Raw genomic sequence first — 12,185 nt, 5'->3', positions numbered from 1 at the left:
GATTGGGCGTGGTTTAAACTCACCCAGCCTGTCTCTACTTTGACAGGCCGGCTCGGAAGCAAGAACTACTACTGTCAGGATATACAGTGCCTTGCGAAAGTATTCGGCCCCCTTGAACTTTGCAACCTTTTGCCACATTTCAGGCTTCAAACATAAAGATATAAAACTGTATTTTTTTGTGAAGAATCAACAACAAGTGGGACACAATCATGAAGTGGAACGACATTTATTGGATATTTCAAACTTTTTTAACAAATCAAACTGAAAAATTGGGCGTGCAAAATTATTCAGCCCCCTTAAGTTAATACTTTGTAGCGCCACCTTTTGCTGCGATTACAGCTGTAAGTCGCTTGGGGTATATCTCTATCAGTTTTGCAAATCGAGAGACTGAATTTTTTTCCCATTCCTCCTTGCAAAACAGCTCGAGCTCAGTGAGGTTGGATGGAGAGCATTTGTGAACAGCAGTTTTCAGTTCTTTCCACAGATTCTCGATTGGATTCAGGTCTGGACTTTGACTTGGCCATTCTAACACCTGGATATGTTTATTTTTGAACCATTCCATTGTAGATTTTGCTTTATGTTTTGGATCATTGTCTTGTTGGAAGACAAATCTCCATCCCAGTCTCAGGTCTTTTGCAGACTCCATCAGGTTTTCTTCCAGAATGGTCCTGTATTTGGCTACATCCATCTTCCCATCAATTTTAACCATCTTCCCTGTCCCTGCTGAAGAAAAGCAGGCCCAAACCATGATGCTGCCACCACCATGTTTGACAGTGGGGATGGTGTGTTCAGGGTGATGAGCTGTGTTGCTTTTACACCAAACATAACGTTTTGCATTGTTGCCAAAAAGTTCAATTTTGGTTTCATCTGACCAGAGCACCTTCTTCCACATGTTTGGTGTGTCTCCCAGGTGGCTTGTGGCAAACTTTAACCAACACTTTTTATGGATATCTTTAAGAAATGGCTTTCTTCTTGCCACTCTTCCATAAAGGCCAGATTTGTGCAATATACGACTGGTTGTTGTCCTATGGACAGAGTCTCCCACCTCAGCTGTAGATCTCTGCAGTTCATCCAGAGTGATCATGGGCCTCTTGGCTGCATCTCTGATCAGTCTTCTCCTTGTATGAGCTGAAAGTTTAGAGGGACGGCCAGGTCTTGGTAGATTTGCAGTGGTCTGATACTCCTTCCATTTCAATATTAATCGCTTGCACAGTGCTCCTTGGGATGTTTAAAGCTTGGGAAATCTTTTTGTATCCAAATCCGGCTTTAAACTTCTTCACAACAGTATCTCGGACCTGCCTGGTGTGTTCCTTGTTCTTCATGATGCTCTCTGCGCTTTTAACGGACCTCTGAGACTATCACAGTGCAGGTGCATTTATACGGAGACTTGATTACACACAGGTGGATTGTATTTATCATCATTAGTCATTTAGGTCAACATTGGATCATTCAGAGATCCTCACTGAACTTCTGGAGAGAGTTTGCTGCACTGAAAGTAAAGGGGCTGAATAATTTTGCACGCCCAATTTTTCAGTTTTTGATTTGTTAAAAAAGTTTGAAATATCCAATAAATGTCGTTCCACTTCATGATTGTGTCCCACTTGTTGTTGATTCTTCACAAAAAAATACAGTTTTATATCTTTATGTTTGAAGCCTGAAATGTGGCAAAAGGTCGCAAAGTTCAAGGGGGCCGAATACTTTCGCAAGGCACTGTATTATAATATCTTTGTCAGGAACAAGTCAGTTCTCTGTTTGCCCTGCGAGGTGGGACAGAGAGCCCGTATATAGAAAAATTGCATTTACCACTTATTGCTTAGCTAATAAAAAATGCATAGTATACAATCGGTGACTCATTGTCATATTTATCCTGATACCAGATTCGAATTGACGCAAATCGAACACAACTCAAAAACAAAAGGCATACATAGCCTTATAACAGTTCCACCCAAAACAAGCTGCCATTTATGGTTAAAAAAATTGACTCTGCAAAAAAGGCTGAGGCCACCATGGCATTAGCTATTGCTGAACACTGTTCCATGCTGGCATGTGATCACATTGGAGAAACATGTAGAGCTGCTTTCTCAGACTCCACTACTGCTACCCACTTCAAAATGCACAGGACAAAGTGCACAGAAATGATTAATGGTGTTCTAGCACCATACTTTCTGAAAAAGTTGGTCGCAGATGTGGGTGACCAGCGTTTCAGCCTCCTCCTCGATGAGTCCACGGATGTAATTGTTTCTAAGTACCTGGGGGTTGTGATAAGGTAATTTAGTGACACCAAGCGGACACTTGTATCAACATTTCTGGGGCTTGTTGAGTTGGAGGGAGGAGATGCCAAATCTATAGCCCGTGCTGTTGTGGCTTTCCTCGAGAAGTGTTGTCATAAAAAAGAGAAACTCCTGGGGATAGGGACTGACAATGCCTCTGTTATGACGGGGATTAACAATGGGGTCCATAAAGTGCTGAAGGAGGAGTATGGCCTCAAATATCTGGTTCTTATTCGCTGTGTGTGCCACTCTCTGCAGCTTGCTGTAAGTCATGCTTCCAATGACACCATCCCCGTAGTGTGGAGTACTTGGTACGAGAGACATTTATAACTGTTTTTCAGTGTCTCCAATGTGCAGGGAGGCCTACAAGGCCATATATGAGACCATCAAATGTGGGGAGAGACTTTTACAGATAACCAAAGTGTGTGCCACACGTTGGCTCTCCATTGAACCCGCGGTTTCACGCATATTAGACCAGTGGGAGGAGCTTAGGCTGCATTTCGCTGTCACCATGTTCAGTGAACAGTGCTACATGGCTGAGGTTTTATACTCCATGTACAGTGATCCTCAAAACATATTATATCTGACTTTTTTGACATCAGTGCTGGGTGAGGTACAGTTGGCCATCAAGGCTTTTGAGGGAGAGCAAGTAGATCCTCTTAAGCTACTTGACAGCTTGGTTAGCCTGATAAGGTCTGTGAAGCAGCAGGGTGCTGAATCCACTGGCAAATGTTGATGTACTCAAAAGGGCCAAAAAAATTGATGGATACATCAGTCCCAAACCGTACCTTGGTTACCTTTTTGAGTCAAAAGCAGCTGAACTCCACCTTGCTCCTGAGGCTGAAAACAATGTCTGAAAGCGGTGTGTAGCCTTCACCATCTCCCTCACTAATTAATGAGTTGAGGGTAAATGGAATGAGACAAAAAACACACCGGGCTTCTGGAGTGAGAGTTGGATGTTCAGGGATGCAGCTGATATCAACCTAGTTGAGAACAAGTTCTCATTTACAACTGCGACCTGGCCAAGATAAAGCAAAGCAGTGCAACACAAACAACACAGAGTTACACATGGAATAAACAAACATACAGTCAATAATACAATAGAAAACGTCTGTATATAAAGTGTGTGCAAATGAGGAAAGATTAACGGAGGTAAGGCAATAAATAGGCCATAGTGCCGAAATAATTACAATATAGCAATTAAACACTGGAATGTGCAGAAGATGGGTGTACAAGTAGAGATACTGGGGTGCAAAGGAGCAAAATAAATCAATTAGATAACAGTATGATGATGAGGTAGTTGGATGGGCTAATTACAGGTGGGCTATGTACAGGTGCAGTGATCTATGAGCTGCTCGGACAGCTGGTGCTTAAAGCTAGTGAGGGAGATATGAGTCTCCAGCTTCAGTGATTTTTGCAGTTCGTTCCAGTCATTGGCAGCAGAGAACTGGAAGGAAAGGCGACCGAAGGAGGAATTGGCTTTGGGGGTAACCAGTGAAATATACCTGCTGGAGCGCGTGCTACGGGTGGGTGCTGCTATGGTGACCAGTGAGCTGAGATAAGGCAGGGCTTTACCTAGCAAAGACTTATAGATGACCTGGAGCCAGTGGGTTTGGCGACGAATATGAAACGAGGGCCAGCCAACAAGAGCATACAGGTCGCAATGGTGGGTAGTTGACAAAACGGATGACACTGTGATAGACTGCATCCAATTTGCTGAGTAGAGTGTTGGAGGTTCTTTTGTAAATGATATCGCCGAAGCCAAGGATCAGTAGGATAGTCAGTTTTACGAGGGTATGTTTGGCAGCATGAGTGATGGATGCTTTGCTGCAAAATAGGAAGCTGATTCTAGATTTAATTCTGGATTGGAAATGGTTAATGTAAGTCTGGAAGGAGAGTTTAGTCTAACCAGGCACCTAGGTATTTGTAGTTGTCCACATATTCTAAGTCAGAACCGTCCAGAGTAGTGATGCTGGGCAGGTGTGGGAAGCGATCGGTTGAAGAGATAACGGTAGTTGTTGTAAAATTGTTAGATTACTTGTTAGATATTACTGCACGGTCGGAACTAGAAGCACAAGCATTTTGCCACACTCGCATAAACATCTGCTAACCATGTGTATGTGACCAATAACATTTGATTTGACTACAAAGTGAAAATGCACTGACTGAAGGAAGCAGGAAACATGCTTAACGTGTGAGCCTCTTTTGTCCCACCTTTCCCTTGGTTATTGGCTGTTTGGCCCGAATCGCTGACATCTCTCCTGGAAAACATGTCATTTTCGAAAAAGACATTGTAATTAAGAATAGGTCCATGTGTATGTAAGGTATAGGCATACCGGTCAGATTTTCTTCATAGAAATTGCCTTCCACTGATGATCCTGATGGCCCTGGGACATAACCATCTTCACTGTTGTCAATACTGGTTATTGAGTCATCAGTCTTGTATCCAAGTATAGCTTTGGTCAACTGTACTGCAGAAAAAAAGTATTTGGACACTGGCATATTTTGATTAGTTATGGCTCTGTGCTCCTCTACTTTACATTTTGTTATAATACAATGAATATGGGATGAAAGTGCAGACTTGCCTATCTTTGATTTTCAAAGCTGATTCACAAGAACTTACAGTATGTGCTGGTGTTAAATGACACTAACTTACATATACACGGTCTGTTCTGATCAACGGCAGTGCATCATCCAACACATGGACTATCGACCCAGAGGTACTGGCAGCCTCGGTGTCTGACATCTAACGATAGAATAAAATGAAATTAGTAATGTGCAAATTAGGCAATTGAATATGATTCAACCATCCCCAGTATCCTCATTCTAGCAACTGACAAACCTGAGCTTCGGGATTTATTATTTCCTTTTCAAATCTAGCCTACAAGTTGAATTATGTTTCTTTTAGTTTCCATGCGTCTTCTTAGACTCTGCAGTGCCTGCGTAAAGGAAGACAAGTTGGGCTGGGGGACACCAATGACTGTTATCATTGACTGAATGAGGTCCAACAAAAATCTATTACAATTTCCTTTTTTAAACGACTTTCAAGGAAAAAAGCAAGTATAAGCATAACATAAGCATATTATACAAGTTCCTGGATACAACTAAAGCTGATATGCTTTTATGGATGGACTAAACGAGAAACAGTATGAGTGATATGGCTAAAGGAAGGCATGTGAATTGGCACAGTCCTAACAAATGTTACACTTTCCACAATCCTTATTCCTGTTGTGGTGTAGCTCCCTCCAGTAACCACGAGCACAACCGTGCCTTGATTTTTTAACTATAGCGGCTTTATTCTATAGATTTAGTCAGAATTATCACCTTCCGTGAGAACTATAAAATAAATGAAAATACATTTAAGCACACTCTTACAAACTTATCTTACGAGTGACTTATTAGCTTGGGATAACTGAAGTGCTTACATACATAAACAATTTAGCCGACGCTGTAACTGTTTCAGATTAAACACGAATAAAGGAAAAATAACTAATTGGCTGCTTATTACAGAAGGGAGGAAATCAAACTTCACCCTTATTATTCCTGGCATGAATTCACACTTCATCCTTAATTATAATAACGTTACCATCCTAACATACACACTTCAACCTTTACGAACTTCACCCGATGACATGGAAATTTAGCTAACAGAGCGCGGGTTTGCCTTCCCTCCAAAAGTGTGTTGCTACAATAAGGATCCCCGTTACAACAGTTATTAGCTACGTAGTTCCGCTTGTCTTATCATTTCCCACGCACAGCGAACAAGGTAAACAATTCAAACAAAAAACAACGACATAGACTTACAGGTGAACTGTCAGATACATGTGGTGTTTCACTCTTTTACATGCAAAGCTAAAATAACTTGCAACGTATTTATCTTTGGGTGAGAAAGGGCGATAAAAAAACTGCCAAAACTTAAAATAATTTAATAAGGGGATGTATTTAAATATTTCGGCACACATGCATGCTTATGACTTGACAAAACAGATGAAAATGAACTGGCTTTTCTAGCTAGCTTGTAAACCAATTCAAGTTACACTGGCAATATTATTTTCCAATGCATGTAACATTGGGTTAACCAAAATCATATATTCTGAATCAAGGACATGTTTACCAATTATGCTAAACTAGCACGCTAACCGCTAGCTAGCACGCTACTCATTAGCAAGCAGTAAATAAGTATAAGGTAAATAAGTATAAGTACAAAGTAACAATTGCACATTAATAAATTGTTTGGATAAGCCTACCAATTTCAAACTCATGGTGAAGTATATCTGATACAATGCGGCTTTCGGCCATTGTCAATGTATGTTGTATTCCACCGAAAGACATACATGAGCTAACATTAATTACAAATAAAGACAATGGGAACATGCATTGCTTGCCAATACACCACATACAATTATAGTTAAAATATTGGTTAATAGCTTACCTTCTTGCATGAATGTGAACGTCTGCAACCATCCTCCTCATCCTTACAAAAACGTGCTGCACAGCTACTTTTGTTGTGATCATGCTCAGGCAGAGACAGGCTTGCCAGGTCATTTCCCATTTCTAGTAAATTCAGTAAAAGTTTTCAGGCTTTGAAACAGTTATCACAATCTCTTCAAATTACAGGGAAATTGATGGATTATTTAAACATACCATGTTGGTAACGGTGCAATATAGAAGTAGTATAAAAACGTGCACCCAGCGACCAAAACTTTTCAGCTGCAGCAAAGTTTTAAAACGACCTCAATAAAAGAAAAACAATTGCATAAATGGCAACCCTGGGGAGAGATTTGTCACTGCTGCATGGTGGAGGGGGAACTGTGTTGACCTGTGAAATTGTTGGTAGTTTGGTACTTTTGTGCACTCTGCAGTGGGGGAAGGGCAGAGTCACGAGTGAAAATTATGGAGAGTAGACAATGATTCCACCAGGCCAGATTTCTGAAAATGTGTGCAATAATATTACTGTCACCTACATTTCCTTAGACAATTTGGGTTTGTAGCTTACACAGTTAGTATCAGTGAGGTGTTCAGTGCAGCTACTTGAATGGTCTGTAGACTTGCTGACACAAAAGTAGTTTATGGCAGGTTAAGATTCTAACTAGCAACCTAACCCCTCAGCAATCAGGTTCACTACCTGCACACAGACCAAACAGCCTAGTGATATTAACAGCCATCTCTTACTATAGGCACTCAGCTACTCTCACCATCTCTCTTTCTCTCTCATAACAGGCCTTTTTAAAAAAAATCCTATTCACATTTACCCTCCACTAGACCCCTGGTTTCACAAGGTGGAATAAAATGTACTGATAATAAGTGATTTCAGGTTTGTACTGCTGTGAAGACGTAGGCCGTTACATCAAGATTGATCTCTTTGCAAAAAGCCTCAAGAAAACTCATAATAAACTTGGGTAACTGATGTTCATATCTTAAAGGACAAATCCCTATAAGCTTTTGTCAGGAATCAGGATTAGATTAATAAAGCCAACGCAACCTCATGTTTTACAAATGGTAGGCTACCTTATGGTAGGACTAGTTATAAAATTACATTATAGGCAGACACTGTACTATAGGCCTATTTCTTTGCCGGATTATGGCCTGGTCATGGATAAAAAGCACCTGTTCAAAATGAGGTAAAGCTGAGGGAACATAAGGCGGTCCCCAGGATTTCAGCTCCCTGTGTTAGCTGTTGTAATCCTCTTTCTGCATTTATTTGTAGATAGACTCACCCCAACAGGGAGTTATGAGTTGGGAGATATAATAAAAATGTCTGCTTAATGCTTTAGAGGGAGCAGAAGAAAAGTGTATCCAAGCTGGGGTACCCCTTGCTAGAATTGTTAGTTGTAGCAGCAGTAGTAGCCATGTAATGGCAGCAGTGTTGTAGTCAAGTCACTAAAGCATAAATCCGAGTCAATACACAAGACCCTATGGCTAACTCTGAATTGAGTCAAAGTCGTCAATGTCTGAGTCGTGTCACAAGTCCCTGCGTTTGAATCCCGGTCCAAGATTTCAAGTCTAAGACAATGGGTCCATATTAACTTAATATTAAGTTGTTAACCCAGTCAGATAGTGGCGGGGGGAATTTGATCAATTATTTTTTCAATTTATGTGCCAACAAATGTTTATATGCTACAGGCTGACCAGATAACATGATTGAACATGGTGTGAGTGCACAGCTTCTCTATCTTTGATGTAATCTAAACAGAAACTGTAAGACACAGACAAACACAGATACACTTTTATAAACGATACTGATGTCAGATATTAGTGGCTAATGTTCACATTCTGTGGAGGTCAACTGCTCCTAAATCTGTGTGTACGTGGTTTGGTTTGAAGCTTCTCTAACCAGCTCTGTGTTGTTGTCCTCTGGAAACACCTCTTTTCAGCGCTGCAGTCGGACATAGACCGTCTGGCCTGAGCAGGAGGAGAGCGGGGCCTTTGGTCCTGGATGTTTGACCTCTGGAGAGGATTGGCCTGGATCCTTCTAACCAGCTCTGTGTTGTTTGTCCTCTGGAAACACCTCTGGTTGTCAGTGCTGTGATAGAAGATTAGCGCAGCAGCTGTGGCAGACAGATTCTGCTAGTGAGCGTAAACTGAGAGCACACGGCTGATTAACCCCTTCACTGCCGGCCAGAGAAATGTATGCAAATGTTTTCCAGTTTATGCAAATACTTGCACCATGACGTGACCAGAAGGCCATGTTTCAGTTATGGTGACGCACGATCACATGTAGCCTAACTAACCTAACCTTCTTTCTTGAACCAGTTCTAGAACAATTGATACAGTCATACTGCTAAGTCATAGCTTCTCATGCATGTTTCTAGAGAGGAACTGGGTACGATGCATGACTGATCTTACACTGCAAGTTGAGCCTTTGCACTGCCCCCATATAAATCTCTACAAAAATGTGGTAACACCTCTTAAACGTGATGGATATCTTTATAATGCTAGTAAGCTTTGGGCTTTGGTGGAGAGAATACGTTTTGGAATTAACCTTAGACAACAATACATAAGTTGCCAAAAATTATTTATTATGATGGACTGTGAAAAACCCAAGGGATCATCATCTATTAATGTACAGTGTGAGAGCAGATATGACATTTTCTGTCATTTAGATAGTTGAGGCTGTGTGTAAGTTCAGATGGTGTTCAAGGTACAATGTGTTCAACCTTTCGTTACAGACCTTTAGTGCCCCCCTGTGGAATATCACGTGTATCACATGGGGATCAACATTTGTTTGTGAGGGTTGAAAAAACAACATCATGCTGAGGAAGCTTTATTCAAATGACAGAGGATGAGACACGAGGTGTCGTACAGTGTCAGGCTTCAGATCAAAAGAAAAACGATACAGTCACTGCCTCGCAGTCCAACCAACGGTATTTTAAACTAAGCACAGTTTGAAGGCTAAGCAAAAGTCATTCATATTTCACAAATGTAAGGCAACACTACACATATTCCAGATAAAGGGGTCATTTTTATTTGTATAAATGGAAGATTTATATAAGCATTGTGTTATGTGGCACTATCCAGGTCTTTCTTGCAAAAGTGGGTTATTTTGGCAAGAGAGACCTGGTTACCGTGTAACCCAGCAGTTATATTAAATCTGCAGCTGTCTGCTTCCCTTACATGTGCAATTTGAGACAGGGCTTCTTGACTCAAGCGAAGAAACCTTTGGTCAAATATTATGAAAAACAAGCCTATTGGTCAGAAAATGTTGTTCAGCATTCTCGCATTTAATAAACACTGTGTTTGGATAGATCCTCATTTCCAATGCTGTAGTACAAATAGTTTCACCTTAGAATTTGTCAGTATTGCTATACATTGATAACATGAAGAATTATGACACTAAGATGTGCCACCTTCGGAATAATACAAATTTGAATTGGAACTTCACTTATATTAGTCCGGTCAGCACTTACCTCTTCTCTTTGGTCAACAAATCAACCAATCCAATGAAGAAATAAACATTCTACTAAAAGGGTATACTTCATAGCTCACAAGAAACCAACAACACACACCACAGATCATTTTCAACTGCAATAAAACTGTATAGAAACAATTCTTTGGAACACGGTGATGATAAATTAACATTTTCCTGACTAGAATAACAAGTGAATTAATATTAATCTCTAGTTGATACTGAGGGACATATTCTATCATCACACCAGTGTACTCGATACTCTGGATACTCCTAAGGGGTTGAAGCAGTCCATCTTCAGGAAGAGAACACTATTCGAGAAGCTCCACACCCCAGGGATGAAAGTACTTTGACAGCTTGTGGCTCCTGTTGGGTCTCATAGGAAACGTCTGTTCCAACAGTACTTCCGACAGTAGCTGCTGCTGCTCATGCAGAACAGGCTGGATCGGTGGGCACTGGATCATTTCTGTCACCTGCCCTTTGTGGTTTGGGGTTGAAAGGGCAGTGGAGGAACTAGGATGGCAGGCATGGCAGACGCTGGGATGATGCTGGCTGATCCTCTCTGGTTCATGGGAGGCCATGAGGTCTCAATAGGGCTCCTGATTGGCGCAGCGGTATAAGGCACTGGTCCCATAGGGCGGCTCACAAGAATTTGTTCTTAACTAACTCCACAATTTAAATAAAGGTTAAAAAAATGAAAGGAAGATATGCGTGTGTGTGTGCGACCCCTTACAACTGTCTTTGCTCCATCTCTTCAGAAAGAGCCTCTTCTTCCACCTCCAAGATCGAGGGCAGTGATGGAGAGACACACACTGGGAAGAAAGGCCCAGACTTAAAGTTAACGTCCCAGTGAATGGGCTTCACTCTCTTCCTGCGCCCTCGTTGGCTATTCTCCCATTCCCGCTCGGCCTTAGCACGGGAGGCGGGCATGTGCCCCCACTTGATAGGCTGTTCTGCCAGTGGGACCAAGGGGGTCAAGAGGATTTCAACGGGGCACTTCTCACCCGCCTGCCGAATGGGACCAAAATATTGTGGGATTAGCGTTGACTCAAAACGAATGCACGACAAGAAAACACACACAACTACTACTATTATAGTATAGAAGTCAAAATACCTGTAGCTATGTTCCTACTTGGACATAATCAAAAACATTGACACCACAGTGATTCTCCTTCTAAGAGGATGCTATAATAAATAGATCATTGCGATTTTCAGATTTATTTGAGTACTGGGAATTTATTTGTCGTGCATATATGCTGATAAATTGAATATGAAACTAAAATCATGAATTTTTTTCAAAGGCGTCTGTGTGGCGTCAGGTTTTCAGGTTTTGATTTGTTAAAAAAGTTTGAAATATCCAATAAATGTCGTTCCACTTCATGATTGTGTCCCACTTGTTGTTGATTCTTCACAAAAAATACAGTTTTATATCTTTATGTTTGAAGCCTGAAATGTGGCAAAAGGTCGCAAAGTTCAAGGGGGCCGAATACTTTCGCAAGGCACTGTATGTTCCCTCAGTTCTACCCCATTTTGAACAGATGCTTTCATCCATGACCAGGCCATGTTTTGGCAGTTTTGCTGCACTAGGCAAGACAATTGCAGACATTCTCCAATCCGGCAAAAGAATAGGCCTAAACACTGTACAGTGTCGGCCTATAATGCCATTTTATAACTAGGCCTAACGTAAGATATCCTACCATTTTTAAAACATGCAGTTGCGTTGGATTTATTAACCTAGTCCTGATTCCTGACAAAAGCTTATAGGGACTTGTCCTTTAAGATATGAACATCAGTTATCCATCAGCTACCCAAGTTTATTACAGGCTTTTTGCAAATAGATCAATCTTGATGTAACGGCCTACGTCTTCACAGCAGTACAAAGCTGAAATCACTTATTATCAGTACATTTTATTCCACCTTGTGAAACCAGGGGTCTAGTGGAGGGTAAATGTGAATAGAATTTAAAAAAGGCCTGTTATGAGAGAGAAAGAGAGATGGTGAGAGTAGCT

At 41.2% G+C, this 12,185-nt stretch overlaps 2 long non-coding RNA genes across 6 annotated transcripts; one reads left to right on the top strand and one right to left on the bottom strand.

The window, feature by feature from the left end:
• Positions 1-1,711: 1,711 nt before the first annotated feature.
• On the bottom strand, positions 1,712-7,093 carry LOC110524064 (uncharacterized). 5 transcript variants are annotated; one of them, XR_016495446.1, is made up of 6 exons: positions 5,803-5,962; positions 5,113-5,209; positions 4,927-5,016; positions 4,607-4,741; positions 4,485-4,531; positions 1,712-3,288 (listed from the first exon to the last, which is right to left on the bottom strand). It is a non-coding gene; the product is annotated as an uncharacterized LOC110524064 (long non-coding RNA). The 5 variants fall into 5 exon arrangements; XR_002473536.3 differs by lacking the exons at positions 1,712-3,288; positions 5,803-5,962 and adding an exon at positions 6,703-7,093 and having other exon boundaries at positions 4,009-4,531; XR_016495455.1 differs by lacking the exons at positions 1,712-3,288; positions 5,803-5,962 and adding an exon at positions 6,703-7,093 and having other exon boundaries at positions 4,009-4,531; positions 4,607-4,736.
• On the top strand, positions 5,981-11,561 carry LOC110524061 (uncharacterized). Its single transcript, XR_016495461.1, has 3 exons — positions 5,981-6,036; positions 8,645-8,898; positions 10,935-11,561. It is a non-coding gene; the product is annotated as an uncharacterized LOC110524061 (long non-coding RNA).
• Positions 11,562-12,185: the final 624 nt, after the last annotated feature.

This window comes from Oncorhynchus mykiss, chromosome 1 (genome assembly GCF_057628025.1).
Source record: "Oncorhynchus mykiss isolate SJ-2025 chromosome 1, ASM5762802v1, whole genome shotgun sequence".
NCBI lineage: Eukaryota > Metazoa > Chordata > Actinopteri > Salmoniformes > Salmonidae > Oncorhynchus > Oncorhynchus mykiss.
The sequence above is the reverse complement of the archived record's forward strand: the minus strand, read 5'-3'. Positions and strand labels throughout refer to the sequence as shown.